Source organism: Protopterus annectens, chromosome 5.part0, assembly GCF_019279795.1.
Source record: "Protopterus annectens isolate FY-2018-M chromosome 5.part0, PAN1.0, whole genome shotgun sequence".
NCBI classification, from domain to species: domain Eukaryota; kingdom Metazoa; phylum Chordata; order Ceratodontiformes; family Protopteridae; genus Protopterus; species Protopterus annectens.
In genome coordinates this window covers 1,696,208,039-1,696,224,362 of record NC_056735.1, presented here as the reverse complement: position 1 = coordinate 1,696,224,362, position 16,324 = coordinate 1,696,208,039, and the positions used below count along the sequence as shown (strand labels likewise).

The window sequence follows — 16,324 nt, the reverse complement described above, 5'->3', positions numbered from 1 at the left end:
GACAAATGAATACACCTACTCAGATGGAACGTTATGGTGAGTACATAACTTCTAATTCAATCTCAGCCTTACTACAGGATATGTACCCAAAGAGTGGCGTACAGCAACTGTGATCCCTCTCCACAAAGGTGGTGCCTCAACGGATCCTGGAAACTATCGCCCCATAAGCTTGACTAGCTTGGTCTGCAAAGCTATGGAAAGGATCATCATGGACCTCATAAATAAAGATATTGGGGACCTACAGACACTGGAACCTACCCAGTTCGGCTTTGTTAGGGGCAGATCCTGCCTCTTAAACCTGGTTGATTTCTTTGAAACAGTCACCAAGGCCATTGACGAGGGGAAGGTGGTCCACGCAGCCTACCTGGGCCTCGCAAAAGCCTTTGATACAATACCCCACTCAGGCATTATAGACAAGCTCACCAGCTTAAATATAAACCCCCATGTCACTAGATGGGTTGCAAACTGGCTCAAGGACAGAACCCACATGGTTAGAATTGCTGGAGCCATGTCAAACTCCAAACCAGTTACAAGTGGCATCCCACAAGGCTCAGTCCTGGGACCTCTCTTGTTCGGTATATATTTCTTGGAGGTACAGGCCAACACGGAAAGACTGTGGCTGACCAAGTTCGCAGATGACTGCAAACTGGGTGCCATAATCGACTGTCCAGCCGACACAAGCATCCTCCAAAAGGGCCTCATAGAAACAGACAACTAGTGCCAGAGCCATGGCCTCAAGCTAAACGCCAAAAAGTGTATAGTCATCCCCCTTTGGCAAAAACAAAGTGCCCACAAATTATCACATAGGTGGTAATCCATTAAGCACCGAAGAAGTAATTAGGGACCTGGGGACCCAAGTTGATAGCAATCTCTCATTTGACAACCACGTGGCCAAAGTGGTTAGAAAAACATTTTATATAGCCCACCTAATCATGAAGGGATTCACATCTAGATCAGGGGAGGTCATTGTGCCTCTTTACTCATCTCTCATCAGGCCCATAATTGAGTACAATGCCCCTTTTGGGATGTACCTTACCAGACACATGCAGCAACTGGAAAGACCCCAAAAGTACCTCACCAAGAGGATCAAAGGGCTCAAACAGATGCCATATGCTGCCCGGTTAAAGAAACTCCAGCTCTACTCAGTGGCATACCACCTGTTCAGAGCCATGTCAAACCCGGAACTAATGGACATGCTGCACCTCAGAAAATCCAAATCCCATTGAGCTACACACTCGAGAGACTTGAACCTCAGCACTGAAATAAATAGGACATGCTGGAGGGACAGATTCATAACCCAGAGGCTCCCTTCACTCTGGAATAAAATCCCAGTCCAGGTTAGGCAGAGTCCCTCATTGACTCTCTTCAAGAGGAATCTTGATGAGTGGATGGGAGATCATAGGTTTACCCCGGGTATCACTTCTGTGTCACTGTTAGACAGAGGCACAGTATACTAACCTCAAAAAAGGGCATAGCAAAATTAATTTAAAATGGGTGGCGAAAGCCAAGCACATTCTGGCTAGGCTTATAAATCCCTAGGGCAAATAGCCTAGTATGAACCTATGAACCTATGTCTTGTAGCTGAGTATATTTTACATACGTAATACTTGCGTGGCAGAACTATATAAAAAAAATCTATCATATATTGACGTACTCCAAAAAAAATCTATCATATATTGACGTAGTCCATATGTTCTTGTAGACTGCGTTTGCAGGGCAAGATGTGGTGCTTTGAGGACTATCATGGAAAATTTTACCTCAGAACCTTCATTTTCCTGTCAGAAGGTTTTTCTGAGTTAGCCTGTGCTGCCTGCTTTTGAAGTCTCCTTTTCAGCTTGAGCATGAAGCATTTGGAGATCTCTGGTTTTTGCTTCCCCAGTCCAAAAGAAGACGATGAAAGCTGTTAAAGAGTTTTTGTGTGTCCAGCTGGCACCATCAGTGCCTCAAAAATTAAAAAGATGGGCAAGATGGTAAAGTGAAGTAATGCAAAGTGTCCCAACAAGAAAAAAAGCAAAGCACACTTCACAACGCAGTACCTTTTAATCAAATATAACAAAGCTTTCAGACATTCAGTCCTTCCTCAGTATTACTTTCATTTAGGGAGCAATCCTCCTTTTTAAGAACATAAGAACAAATCATGTGACACAGCCTAACCTATCACATTAGAACATCAATCACAATTAAATATTCATAATTAAATATACTGAACATATAAGGTGGTCTCCATTAAAAAACCTTTCTGTCAGATAATATGCATTTACATAACAGTAGCATATTAAAATATATACATTTATACTTAAAATATACATTATTTAATTATATTCTGTTTGGATTTTAATATTGGTTTTAATGTCACTTGTTTATTCAAACCTGGGTATACATCTGCTTGCATATGTACAATCCATTCATATTCTTTAGTTTCTAACTTATTATTAAAAACTGATTCCCCATACCATCCATCTTTTGCTCCTGGTGCCTCTGGTCTAGCTCTTTCGAATGTCACTAAGAACTTTAGACCTTAACAATTATTTTCATGTTTTTCATCCTACTTAGGTTTTCACTTGTAGATTTATATGTACGTGTTCATTCATATTATGATTTGTTTTTGACACACAAACTTGATGAAGTATTTATTTGATACGAAAGCGATCTTTGTTATTAAAAGTGGTTTAGTTTATTCATACTAGGCTAACTTCCTTTGTGTACCATTAGCCTAGCCAATTACCCAATGTGAGAATCAAACCCTGCACCTTGTGTTTGTAAGGTAAACACCTTAACCATTAAGCCAACATCCTACCCTTTATATTTATTAATATTTATTCTGGTAGATGTCTAGTGGTAAATCTTTTTGTTATTTTGTTAGTTAGAAAGTTTCTTAATTAATAAAGTTTTGGATTAGATGGTTAGCATATATAAAGCGTTAATAAGCTGGTATTATATTTTAATTTGTCTCTAGCTTTTACATTACAGTTTTTAGGTAGCACAGTCTGAGATCACACTATGGTGGTAAGGGGAAGGGGGACCTAGCTAAAGGAATGATTTTAATGCTTTTATTGCTGTTAACAGAACCACCCTCTGCAACCACTCCCTTGCTTCAAACAACATAATTATATAAAAATAAGGAATGTTTTGATGCTTTTCATTATACTAAACTAGGATCTCTTGTTTGTGTGTTTCAATAAAGGATATTCCATTTTTAACTTAATTGTGGAGTACCTACTATTTTCTATTTGATTTTTTTGTAGCATGTATTTTACATTTCAGTTTTTATTGTTAACTAGGTGCATAGCCTATATTCAAAATACTGTCCCTTAACCTGTTACCTCTTCTTCCGCATTACAATTTCCTGATAACACTAAATTTAAAAGATGCTTATCCTCACATCCTTATTCATTCAGACTTCAGGTGTTTGTGTGTCTGAATCACATTATCTGTTTTCTGCCATACACTTAGGACTATTTACTGCACCGTGTATGTTAACAAAGTGTCTAGCTCCAGTTATAGCTCATTACATCCATCCCTCCATCCATCCACCCACTATCCCTTATTCCCATTTTTGCACATGGGGCAGGGTATCACTTCTTGCAGGCTATAGGGCATCCACATTTTACAAATTTAGATGAGATGCTTATCTTTACAGAGTCTTTTTCAAAGTGTTATGAATCTCTCACTTGAGTGAGAGATCTCTTACACAGCATGAAATTCCAAGAGAACATTCAAAAGTCTTTTTTGATTGCTTCATATAGGAATGTATTCCTGAGGTGTCAGTTAGACACCTCAGATAAAAGAGCTTTTCTTCCACAAGAAAAAAAAAATAGATTTGTATCTAGATCTATTTCTATTTTTTCACTCAGACTTTGGTCACTGTGAGGGGAAGACCTCTGGATTTTAGATCTGATGGCATCTACAATTCTCATGTTACCCTGGCAAGACTCCACATGAGAAGGGTACAATAATATCTGAATTCTTTTTTGTCCCAGCACCAACATCATTTGCTCTTTCAAATTCCAGTGCTGGGGGTTGTTAGAAGGGAAATCACTTGAGGGAGATAGCAAATATCCTTAAATCTAAGTCTCCCATTCTCCCTCCCTGTTCTGAATCAGTCAGTACAGACACCTTGAACTTTGCTTGGAGTGAACTTTCAAGAGGGGATAAAAGTGTGTGTCACCAAGGACAGATTCAAGCACATAAATTCACATAAATATAAAATAGATGCTTGCCCTAATCAAGGCACTCAACTCTCTGAATCATCTTTGATCCACAGAACCTCTTCAAGTTGTTACATACAATAACAGAATCATGAGGTACATCAACAAGCAAGAGGGATCCAGGTTGTACCCCCTTTGCAGGCTATCCATGTTAGCTTGGGGTGTTGCTTCACAGTGCAATCTTACTCCACAGGCATCCTGCATTCCATCACAACAAAACTGTGTGGCAGATAAGCTGAGCAGGATAATGGCAGATCCTCACGAATAGAAACTTGGTCAGAGAGGGTATTCCAAGATTTAATCCATTCTTGAAGAGTTCCTCCAGTAGAGTTGTTTGGCCCCTCTCATAACAATCTACTGGCAATATTCTACTTCAGGACTCCTCACAAAAAGGTCTGGTAGACAGATAACTTTTCCTTTCCTTGCACATGAATGTTCCTGTAGTACTTTCCCACCAATACCACTGATATTCGGGGTACTTCTGAAGATCCAGAAGGAATCCCCCAAGATCATAGTGTTGACAACACTGGTTCTTCCTTCTTTTGTGGTAATTACCACAAGCTTCTTCACAGAATGAATATACTCACTCTAGGTCTAGCAGATATGTTCATGTTTCCATCCTTTCCACTATTAAACTATATCACATTACTTAACCACAACCTATACATCAAACCTCTACCCTCTCCCACTACCGCTGTAAATCCCCACTTTGACAGTAACTAATTCTCCACTATTCCTCCTGGCCTGTTCTACTCAACACCTTTTCATCAATTTTAAGATATATAACCAATACCAGTACTATACAATTCTTAAGCCATATCTCAAACATATTGCTAAAGGTAAGCAGCCTCCAACCCAAATATGTTTCCACCAATCTTTTAAACTTTGTGCGATTACACTGAAACCCAGGTCTAACCTCACCTTTCCAAAACTTTTCTACAACCACCCAGATATTATCCTCCTGTAAATCACACCCACATGGCACATCTATGGACCTGCACCTGCATAGCATCAACAAATGTAGTATCCACAACAAGATACCTAATTTCGTGTGGATTGACCATTACACTCATGATATCATATTTCTTAACCAATACCTGGTTGAAACAAGAAACAAAAAACAAAGAAATCCTACCACCAGGCTATAATATAATATGCCTGGATAGAAAAAACAAGAGAGCGGGAGGTGAGGCTATAACTTGCAAAATCATTCTCAAAATCTTCTGTCACCCACTTGGCCCTTCTTCAATAAATAATGCAGAATTTTTAATATGAGGTATTTACATACTCTTTAGTAGTAACTCTAATTTAGCAGTAGAATTTGTCTCCTGGGCCACATCTAAAATCAGCCAGGAACTTGTGTAACATTAACTGGATAGCTCTGAATGATAGCAGCTGCTCTAGACATTGAATTAACTTGTGTGGCCTCACACAACCTAAATACCCCAACTCGATACAATAAAAATACTGATAAAAATCAGCCATTGACTGGATACTTGCTAATGCTCCACAAAACATCACAAGTGGTACCCTCCCAGAGTGTCTAAATAACCAGTTGTTTACATTTTCTATTAGAAATTATATTAACATATATGAAGAGTAATGTTATAATTAAGTATGAAACCTGTCCTCCTCCAACAAAGAAAGCAGATCTGTCATCTGGAAGCCTTTGCATACCCTCCCACTAGATGATGCTGTAACATTCTATAATTCAACTTTTCTAGATATCCTAAATAGTCTTGCTCCAAGTAGATCCAAAAGAGTAAAATTGAACCCAGCACCTTAGCGGTCAGTACAAACCTAACAGCTCATGAAACTGAGATATAGAGTGTGGAAGACATGGAAAATTACATTTACTGAACCAAACTTTCAAGCCTTTAGACATTTAAGAAATTTAGACAAAAAATCTACTTTACACACTATCACAACTCATTTAATAATAACCCCAAAGTGTTCTGGAATTTCATTAATAAACTCTTGCTCTCATGTCATACCTTCCAACTATCTCTTAAAAACTGCTATACTGACAACATTGCCTCAGATTTAACATTCACTTTATACAAACTACCACCACTGTCTTGAACACATGTAATTTAACTCTCAGCACCCCACCTTCTAAGCCAGCCAATCAACACATGACCATGTCTTTCACAACTATTCCCATCAACAACATAAAAAAACTTTGCACAAACTAAAACTTGCAATTCTAGCTCCATACAGCTTACAGAATGTCTTAATGTAGCAGTTGATGCTCTGACATACCCAGTCTGTATGCGTATAAATCAATCTATCAAAGAACAGTATGTTTCTCAAATATGGAAACAAATCTATATTCTACATAACAGGTTGACAAATCAACTGAACTCTATAATTACAGACTGATAGTCATACTCTTCCCCCATCTAAAGTGCTAGAAAAATGTATTCAGTCATAACTCCTTAACTTCATCACTGTCAATTAGCTTCTATGCCCAACACAGCATGGGTTTTGGCCCCATCATAGTGCAATCACTGCTCTTCTCAGTGTGATATCCACTATAAACCAGAATAGAAACATAGGAAATCTCACCTCTGCCTTATACCTAAATCTTTTTAAAATCTCTGATACATTATCACACACAATACTAATTCAGAAGCTATCATATATAATCCTTGATTCATTCTCCCTGTCATGGTTTGAGAGATGTCCATCCAGCAAGTTTCAAGCAGTTAAATGGAAGTACATTTCACCTTTTCTCCTAGTCCCAGTAGGTCTACCCCAAGGCTTCATTCTTAGTCCCCTAATATTTAACATTTTCATAAATGATCTACATATAGCAAGCAAACATTCCATCATTAAGCAATATGCCAATGACTGAACCCTAATTTGCACTGCCAAAATCATAGACATGACTTATCAGACCCTCTGGGATTGCTGTTTAACTGTAGCCTCCAAACATGCCCTCATGAATGGAGAACAGCAACAATTATCTCTCTACACAAAGGTAGGCCACCTACAGACACTGGAAACTGCAGACCCATAAGTCTCACTAGTCATAAGCAAAGCTATGGAAATAATTGTCATGGAAATGATCAATAAAGACATTGGACACTGGACCCAATGCAGACTGGTTTTGTCAAGGGCAGATCATGCCTACTCAGCCCGGTGGTCTTTTTTGAGATGGTCACCAAAGCAATGGATAAGGACAAAATGGTTCACACTGCCTACCTTGATGTGGCCAAGTTAATTGATACAATATCCCACTCAGGCATTCTTGACAAACGTAAGCGATTAGGTTCAAACCCTTATGTCACTGGTAGATAACCAACCATCTGACTGGCAGGACCCAGGAAGTTAGAATTGGGGAATGCACCTCTACAATGAGGCCAGTCATAAGCAGAGTCCCTCAGTGACCAGTCCTGGGACCTTCATCTTTTTTTCATTTATATCTCTGAAATCAAGGCCAATGTCAATGGCCTCTGGCTGACTAAATTTGAAGATGATTGCAAATTAGGAGTCATCATTAAATCTCCCACTGACACAAATGTTCTCCAGAAAGGGCTGACACAGACAAGTAACTGGAGTCAGAGCCATGGACTAAAACTTAATGTCAAGGAAACATAATAGTATCCTTCAGGAAGTCAACAACTCCTGGTAACTAGCATATTCACAGCACACCTCTAAGATTTGACCGAGTAGTCAAGGACTTGGATACACACATAGATAGTAATCTAGCCTTTGACTGTCAAGTGTCTACAGTAGTAAGGAAATCATTATATGCTGTGCAACTTATAAACAAAGGTATGGCATCTAGGCCTGAGGAAATCATTGTTTCACTGTATTCAGCATTCATCAGACCTATCATTAAGTACAGTGTCCTCTTTGGTATGTACCTAACCAGGTATATCCAACAACTGGAACGTCCACAGAGGATCCTCACCAAAAGAATTCAATGTGTAAGTAACATTTCCTATGCAGACCACCTCAAGGCTCTATCCCTGTAACCTGTCTCCTACAGATTATTGAGGGGAGATCTATGCCTGGCATACAAGGCATTGTCAGACCCCACTTTGATGGACCTCCTGCATATCTGCAAAATAGACAGTACCAGAATTACCTGTTCCAAACACTTAAACCTTTCCTGTGATATATATATATATATATATATATATATATATATATATATATATATATATATATATATGGGCCTGCTGGAGAGAAGTATGTATCCTTAAGACTACCCCTTCTTCTCTGGAACAGGCTTCTCATCCATGTGAAACAGAGTTTGTCCCTAACCCAATTCAAGTTTAACTTGGACAATTGGATGGGGAACAGGAAATTTCTCCCTGGTTTGGCACCTATGTCTCTAATGGACACAGACAGCCCGTAAATGGCTCATTTCCTAAGCCACTGCTTGTAAATGTTTCATCTCCCAAGCCCCTGTTTACATTTACTGTTGTGCCCATGTCTTGTTGTCAAGCAGCTCGGCTGATTAGAACTACCTCATTCTCTTTTCTTCTCACAACTGACCGTCACCCTCAATCTTATATACAAACTGTAGCAATGCTCCAGCCTGAGTAACATCCTCCAGCAGTATTGCTTGGCCAGACTACTTTGAGCCACAGACAAGCTACTTCTAATCATTACTAAATCAATCAATTCTGCTGCTAATGCCTTTTACTTTTCCTCTGTAGCAGAAATATGGAATTCCAGACATTTTCTTCTAAAGCAAATATCCACTCCCAAAGCCTTTAAAATTCAATTCAAATACATCTAATGACTTTACTAATATTTTGACATTTTGAACAAAATTGTGATAATTGTATTTCCTCATTATTTGTTTGCATTTTTTTTATGTAGGACTTTTTTCCATGGGCCCATCCAGACCATCCCAGTACTTTATAATTATTACCCTGGTTTTACTGGAAGCAGATCTTTGGTTGGTAGTATCTCTTTTTGTTTTGATACCATCCCAGTAAACAAATGCAATAAATAAGTGTGTGTGTATGTTGTGTGTGTGTGTGTGTGTGTGTGTGTGTGTGTGTGTGTGTGTGTGTGTGTGTGTGTGTATGTGTGTATATATCAAAACCAAAGAAAAGAAGGATAAAAGCATTCAAACACAACTAGTAATCAACAAGGAACACTCGAATGAGCCGTAGCCACTGTAAAATTCCATAATTTAATGAAAATCCACTCCAACAGCCACAGTTAAAACACACCATTAACGCTTCAAATCTAGTACGTTTTCATCAGTAGTATCACAGACTTCATCAGATGACCATAAGCCAGTCATACAATCCTTATCTACCCTCTCTAATTAATTAAAACATAATTCAAGCAATTAAATCAATTAAATCAAATGGGAGAGCATATACTTTTCAGAATAAATTAAAATCTATACACTAAAAACATCCCTTTTAAGTACCATTAAATAGCAGATACAAATATATGTATATATATATATATATATATATATATATATATATATATATATATATATATATATATATATATCAGATAAAAAACACAGATAAATTCTATATCAAATGTAAACATATAAAATAAAATAAAGATATTCACGTATTAGTCATTATATGTAATAAGAGGTTCTCCCGTTTGATTCTCAGCTAGCGTGCGGGGAGTGCCTTCTGTGTGGATTCTGCATGCCCTCTCTGCGGTCGAGTGGCCTCCAAAAGACATGCGTGAATGGGCGTGCCTTCGCTGAAGTTTGGGCGTCGGGCTGGCAACTCGGCACCATAAAAATCTACTGCCAATCATTAGTGGACCGGAGTTCCGCCGAAAAGACAAACAACAAAAAGTCATTAAATGTAATCCTTCATATAGCAATATCTCTATCTAGTGGTGACAATAATAAAACCATGTAAAAGACCACTACATAATATAATATGTATTATTTAAAAACTGTTGCATTTAATGTACCTACTCTAGTATAATTTAGCTGATCTCAATTTTAAAACCTGGGCTAGGGAAACCATATCATTTAAACCTGGCCATTTGTTGGCTTCTAGTATGATTTGCCAGTATACTTCTCTATATTCTAGCTTTGTCTCCCATGGGCCACCCCCTAAAATCCACTGGAACATCCTGTAATACAAAAAATACAAATCTAGCAGTTTGACATGACAGTGTATGCTTATAAAGTGCATTTCTATAGTTTTCTTTTTTTGTTTCGTAGACATGTTCATAGATCCTTTTCCTAAGATTTCTTTCTGTTTTCCCTATGTATATGCTTCACATTTTTCACATAGTGCAATATATACTATCCCTTTGGTGTCACAATTATAAAATGACTTTGCTACAATGTATTTGTACCTACTGCTGACATATATATCCATACTGTTAGCAATAAAAGAACATTGCTGACAAAAGCCACATTTAAAAGTTCCTACTTTGTTCCTCCTATTACAGCTACTTTGATTGTTCTCTAAAATATCTTTAATACTACGTCCCTTCCTGAATATGTATTTTAAAGGCTTATCAGAAATAAAATTTAAATCAGAAAATTTGGCTAATATATCCCATTCCTTAACAGAAATCTCCCTAATGACATGAGCATCCCCATTATAATACCTTATAAAGGGATTTCCATATTCTTCACTTGCCCTATTAACTTTTTCATTGGTCTTACCATGGATACATTTTAGGAGAACATCGTTGACACCTAAAATGGGAGCAAATCTGTCCTTTCTATTCCTTAAAACTTCTTTCTGTACCTCATCAGTTAGATGTTTAGGATATCCTCTTTCTTTAAACATATTTTTTAACAAGTCACATTCACTAGAAAAATCATGGTCATCAGAAGTCATCCTACTACCTCTAACAAATTGTCCCTTGACTATGCTTCTTTTGGGAGTGTGGATGTGCACTAGTAAAGTGTAAATAAGAATTTGAGTAGGTATCCTTTCTATGAACGTTGGATGTAAAACTACCTCTCTTTTTTTGAATTGTTACATCCAAATAGTTCACACTCTCGTACCCTATACTGTATGTGAACTTTAAAAAGCTAGTTGAACCCAAAATATATTTAAAAAATACAAAAAATGTTTTCTTTACTTCATCATTTAAAGAATAAAGTGTTTCCTACTCAAATAGACCCAAGTAGACCCATATATCTATCTATATATATATATATATATATATATATATATATATATATATATATATATATGCTTGGGGAAGAATGTCTTGAAGTTCAATGTAAACTCTGTGATAAACTTTGTTGTAGAACTTTGCAAGATATGCAAAACTGATTTTTAAATATTTATTATCTTCAGATGCTTCTGGGTCTAAACCTAGAAATGAAGAAAAAAGAAACACGAGGATTAGGTAGAGACGAAGGATTTAGGTAGGTTTTCCTTTTCTGTGTGAAAAGTGCTGTAGGTAGAAGTTTCTGTTCCTTAGGACTGTTCACCTACAGTCTGTTAGGATCTATCAGTGACTACAGTGGTTTTTCAGTTGGAAGTGTTTATGCTTCCTAACCCTTCTGTGAGGAATAGGTTTTGCAGCTTCACAACTAGCCCCCAATGACCCCAGATTTGGCGATATTTTAGAGTTAATGAGACAGTAAGGGTCATGGTCACTCCCTTGACTTTTGGGTGGCTCCCCTACAGATCACGTGATTTCAGCTGTTGATCAGAGGACTTGGCAAGAGCCAGATGTAAGAACACCCACACCAGTGAGACCGGACAAGTTCATCTGTCCCCCATAAAGACCACGAATGTTGCAGTAAGATGCCTTTAGCTGACATCATTGTAGTGGCTGCCACTCTCAAAAAAGAATCCTCCAAGGTGAACCCAGCAGTTCGTCTGTCTGACAAAGAATCTTGGGAGTTGGACCACTATGGAAAACATATTTATGCATTAGGTACCTTTTTTATCTGTACTATGACTTAACTGATGCATATGACCTGGTTTCAGCATGACTTGGCCACAAAAACCCAGAGACTCTGAACAAGTTGTCCCATAGGAACTCACAACAGAAACACATTTACTAGGTGGCTACTTTAACCAACATAAATAACCTTTCCATGACACTGTTAAATAAAGCAATTGACAGAGTAATCAGCGCAGCTATGTTAGCCATTGCCCTTCTTCACCTGGCCTGGCTCAAATATTATTTGTGGATAACAACAAGACATCATTTACCAATGCATGGTATGATAGCTAATCCTGTTTGGGACTCAGGTGAAGGCAAATGTGCTGAGAAGTGAACAATAAGGGAATACAGTCAAAGCATTTGGAGTCAAGTTCTTTAGTCAGAAGAACGTTTTCACATAACCAAAGGAGTGCACATAACTTGTGGTTCAAGCAGAGCCAGCAACTGCCTTTTGAAAAATATTCCAACAGAAGCCAACACAGTTACAGAGGTTTTCAGAACTTGTGCTACCCTAGAGGCAAAGGTGGTCTACAAAATCAGGAACTCTGCAGCCCTCCCTTCAGAGGGGCAACTTCACATCTCCAAGGACTTCCATTGTGGAAGCAGTCAGGTACTGACTATCTCTGTACTTTATTGATTGGGTGGCCATTACACAGAACAAGGAGATCAGAAAAATATTATCTAAAGGCTACAGCATTCTATTCATAACCCACCCAAGGCCAACATCCTTAATTCCAGACATTCTACCTTACCAGTGGTATGTGACCAAAAAGGAGGTAAAATGCTTGTTATCAAGAATAGCTATCAAAAGGGCTGTACAAGACCCAGGATGATGCAATGTTTATTCAAGATTCTTTATGGTTCCCTAGAATGTAAAGGATCTCAGTCACATATGTTAGATCTGAATCACGTAAATCAGGATGTAAAGAAAACAGATTTCTGGATGGTCATGGTGCAGTCAATCCTTTCATACTTGCAGGGAAAAGAAGATTAGATATGCTACTTAGATTACAAGGATGGCTTATTTGCACATCAAGATAGCCAAATAGTCTGGGAAATTCCTGTGCTTCTGGGTTAGAATCAGCCATTGTCTGTCCTAAGCTCTCTCATTTGGTCTCGCCACAGCCCCAGAGTTTTTACCAAATACGTAGAGGCTATAGTAACTTACACCAGGCTGAAGTACATTCCAGTCTCCCTTTCCCTGAATGACTGGCTCCCAACAACTACATCAAGGGAGTCACTAATCAAAGTCAAGGATTGACTTACTAGAGCTGTTCAAGTTCTTGCAGATCTTAGCGCACACCACAGAATCACAGCTTAAGTCACAACAAACACAGAACTTTATTGGATGCCATGTGGACATGACAGCTTGTATTGCCAGCTTTCTGACAGACAGCATTGTCAGCATTCAGTCCACTAATCATGCTGCCATATTGACTCCCAAACTGACAGCCACTTTATACCTTAAGGGTTTGAGTCTAATGACAGTGATTATTTTGTTGGTTCCCTTTACAAAATACAGAATGAGGGTACATCACTGGGTAGTCACAGTCCAGTGGAATCAAAATTCAAGCTCTATATCCTTCCAATTCAGTTATGAAAGATTAGCCAGTGACATCTGCAGTGATGGCTTCAACAGGACATCCTTTTGAAGGGCTGACCCTTCACTCTCTTTCGCCCTAGTATGACTATCAACACAGATGCATCTGCTGTGGGGTGGGAATAGGGAAGTCTTTAAGGCAAATGGTCCAAGGGACCTGGTCACAGGAGCCCTGTTTGCATATCAGAATCCTTCAGATGTGGATAGTCCTTCTAATGCTGCAGGGTGTACAAGATTGCCATCCACTCCAAAAACATAGCAGTCATTTACTGCATCATCAAGCATAGGAACTCAGTCTTACCCCATTTGTTGGGAGGCAGTGATACTGTGGAACATCTGACTGCAATGCATATTCCCAGTTAGGCCAACTGTCTGATAGAGAAGCTTTGATAATGTTTTCTGATGTCTCATGAGTGGTTCCTCAGTCAGTGTCAGACACTATCTTCCACAGTCAGGGAAAGCATTCATGTAACCTGTTTGTATCCCTGGCATGCCAAATACACCATACATACCAGCTATATTTTCCTTATACATTCACAAGTACAGACACCTTGGGATGTTCAGGGCCAGCAGTGGCCACTGAGTCATGTTTAAGCCTTTCCCTCATTTTATGCAGCCCAAAGAAATGGTACACAGGTAAAAGTTGGAGCCACACAATCTAGACTTGTAGAGAAAAAAAGGATGATGCCAAAACAGCACTTTTGGAACAAGATTCATTCTTCAGACCATAAAAACATGTTAAAACAAAGAGTTTAAATAGTCAGTACAACAAATCAGACACCAGAGCAGACTTAATTAGCAGTGATGTCACCCACCACAAAAAAAAAAAAAAAATTCAACCAGTAAGCTAGCTTAAAAAAAAACAAGCCTCCAAAGACTAACACCCACTCAGTGCTTCAGTGGGTGACTCTTAAGAAACGGCTTAATACTCATTTTATCATTTAAGCCTGGTTCACAGTAAAATTTAAGCTTCAGAATTAATTTCTGTTCTTCTTGCTCAGTTACATTTCTAATATCGCCATCCCTGTTATTCAGACTAACTAGTTGTACAGCAAAGAACTTAAATGAATGTTCAGTACCTCTTGCTCAGACATGTCTTGTCAAAGCACTGGTGTCTGTATTCCTATGAAAATCATAAACATGCTCTAAAATCCTCTCCCTAAGACTACAGTTTGTCTTTCCTATTGTGAGGCCTGTGCACTGGCCCACCAATCATGGAGCCTCAATCCTCACCACTAACACCAGTGAGGAGCATACATATAGGGAAAGGATAATAAATACACATACAGTAAAGTACAATTTCCCTTAAGAGCACACAGAGACAGTCAGTCTGGTGCTGGTTTCTCCCTTTCTCTCTAGGTCCCCAGTAAGACACCCCACTGGCAAAGCTATAGGGTCCAGATCTCAGCCTAGTAGGCAAGCTAAAACATCCAGCACCCTCTCTGTCCAATCAGTGCTTTGTGCCCCTGCCCAGGTAGCTGATACACACACACACACACACACACACACACACACACACACACACACACACACACACACACACTTTGAGATGAGTTGTATACAACCACACAGCCACTCATGGGGAAGGCTGGCACAGGTTCTCCAGCTGTGCCCCTTTTCTGCCCAGTCTAAAAGGTAGTACCAGCTGCTACCACCCACTAATATTTATCAGCTACTCAAAGGCCCTTAAAAGGGTGTCCAATTATTACTGTGCAATATTATTATCCAAATGGTAAGTATGACCTAACAGTCAAGACGTATTTGGAGTGACTTGGTACAGCATCATTATATACATGCAGTGTACTGTTAGAGCTTAAATTATCTCTACACAAAACAGCTACAATTGAAAGGTTTAACAATATTTAATAATAAATAATAAAAACACAAGACAATACTTCTTACTACACAGTGCTACTCAAGAGTTCAGAGATCACAGAGAAATACTTAAAATAATACAGTAGAAAAGTTCTAACATCAACACAGAAAAACACTTAGTCTAATCTTCCTAATCCCTAGCTATTTCTAAGAGAAAACACAGTTCTAAATAACTTACATATAGAGCAAAGCACTGCTAGTGATGTTGGATGCTCTCAAGACAAATGCTCAGAGCTCTCTGATTCTCTGTCTTTTAATTGATAACACAGAGCTACTTCACGATATCATTCTTCATACTTCTCTGGTGTTCCCAGGCTAACAGAAACTACATTTACATTCTTTACACCTAGACAGAAACCAGAGCAATAAAGGACATTTATACATGTAAATTCTAGCCATTAACTCTGGTCTTAAGACAATAGGCAGAATTTCTTCATCCAAACATATCGGCTCCGAATTTTGACATCAAAGACAGTCCCAGCAGAGTGCACTGTTGTTACATTTTTGCAGTTCAATATCCAATGCAGTCTTTTCACATTTAAGAGAACAAGCCTGTGGCTTACATTAATATTTATAAATGACAGAATTATCTACAAAATTCTATCTGGCTAGGCTGGCAGCCCTCACCTATCTTCACACCTATAATGCATCACGGGCAGTGCAGATTGCCATATAAAGAAGATCAGAGATTCCAAAGTGTGCAAAATGGTCAAAATAAAAACTTAATCCAGTAGGTACATGAAAATATAAATCGTGTTCCGGAAGC

At 38.5% G+C, this 16,324-nt stretch overlaps 1 protein-coding gene across 1 annotated transcript in view; it reads left to right on the top strand.

The window, feature by feature from the left end:
• SPAG17 (sperm associated antigen 17) overlaps nucleotides 1-16,324 on the top strand; it is a 3,638,922-nt gene that overhangs the window by 1,767,391 nt on the left and 1,855,207 nt on the right. The window lies entirely within an intron of this gene.